This window comes from Morone saxatilis, unplaced genomic scaffold (assembly GCF_004916995.1).
Source record: "Morone saxatilis isolate NCDOM2014 unplaced genomic scaffold, NCSU_SB_2.0 Contig12, whole genome shotgun sequence".
Taxonomy (NCBI): Eukaryota; Metazoa; Chordata; class Actinopteri; family Moronidae; genus Morone; species Morone saxatilis.
The window spans coordinates 9,695,692-9,697,262 of NW_023339674.1; the positions used below are offsets into that span (position 1 = coordinate 9,695,692).

The 1,571-nt window shown below is 36.3% G+C and overlaps 1 protein-coding gene across 1 annotated transcript in view; it reads left to right on the forward strand.

Annotated features, from left to right (window-relative positions):
* The window catches only part of LOC118322032 (potassium voltage-gated channel subfamily V member 2-like), a 4,446-nt gene that overhangs the window by 521 nt on the left and 2,354 nt on the right, over positions 1-1,571 (forward strand). The gene's annotated exons all lie outside the window — the stretch shown is intronic.

Genomic DNA, 1,571 nt, shown 5'->3' on the forward strand with positions numbered 1-1,571 from the left:
AAGACATAAAATAAAATATTGCTCTGCTGTAATGCTTCTTAAAAATGTAATACCTTAAAATGCTATGATTAATATTAGTGCTACTACGAATAATAACTTTTTATTGCACCTTTCAAAACATGTAAAAAGGTGTTTCAGTACATTAAGACGAAGAAATGAAGAATCGTGGAAAAATCCTAACCAAGAATTAACAAATCAAGGCAAAATAATTAAACAAATAAAAGTAAAGATGATACACAGACAATAACACAGGATGATACCTGCCAACACATAAAAAAAACAAACAGAATAAACACAATAAATCAGACAGGAGAATAAGGGAGCAATCATTTTTAAAATAGTTTCCGCGTATACATTTCTAGAATTCTACAAGTTGAATGAGGACAGTCCTAAGAATTTGACTTCCCTACCTTGAGTATCAAGAGACAACTGCCGGTCTTTCTCATGTCCTCAAAGATATTTGACTGGTGACAGCCCTCATCAACAGCCTTGGTACTCTCTTGTTGGGCGCCTTCGTCTACTGCCCCTTCACCATTGTCATCTTCACTCCACAAACACAACATCCAATTTTGCTTCAGGGTTGAAGAACTACGCTTGAAAGCCCGCAGACTACACATAAAAACTTATCCCTGCACCACATTTATTTGGTTGCTTGTTGGATAGAAGCTTCCATCACCTTTTGCTGACCATTTTTTCCAATATGGTCTGTAGATCAATCCTGCAACCAAAGATATATATATATATAAAAAACATTGTCATGTCAGTTAACTAGTGCTAGATGGATTGCAATGAAATGTGGGACAGATGTCCAAGTTTCCCAGAGGATTGAACAACTTTGGTGATCTCCTAACTTTTCATGTAAACTCTAATTTGCCCAATAATGACCAAAAACCTGCACAACTAAAGACATTCCCATCAGTCTCAGCTCTACTTAAAAATGAATTCCACTGTATGTTTTTTAAACCAAATTACCAGGGAAATCATGTAACAAATATCAAGTCTTATTTTTGCAAGAATATTCTACATCTGTAACATTAAAAATATGTATTGCTTTAGAGGTATGAGTGGTATGAAGAAATGAAAGAACGGAATCAAAAGCGGAATACTTTTTTTTTTCAAAGGTTGGCCTTATTTCGTCACTTTGAAATCCTTAAATCAACTTTGTTTGCTAATCCCGCCTCCTCACCTATATTTACAACTGCTTAAGGAAACTTGGAAAGGCACAAATGAGATTAAATTAATGACTTGCCTGCTGCTCGCCCTTGATCTCCTAGTCTAATGAATTAAATGTCAGTGTGTTGTCTTCACAGTAACAGTCAGAGAGGGGAATCTCTTTCTCTACCCATGACTCTCTGGACTACTATCTCAGCCACCAGAAAAACAGGAAGGCATGCTATTCATCAGGATATCAGTTCTGCAGCACAATTTCTGATGATTCAGCAAGATACCATGTGTTGCTAGAATCATTTTCCTGGAGTGCTTCCTGTTATGCTTTTTTTTCTTCTGTTTCATTGACCTACTGCCTTGAAACATAGCTGCTATGGCTTCAGAGAATGTCCAACTGCAAAGAT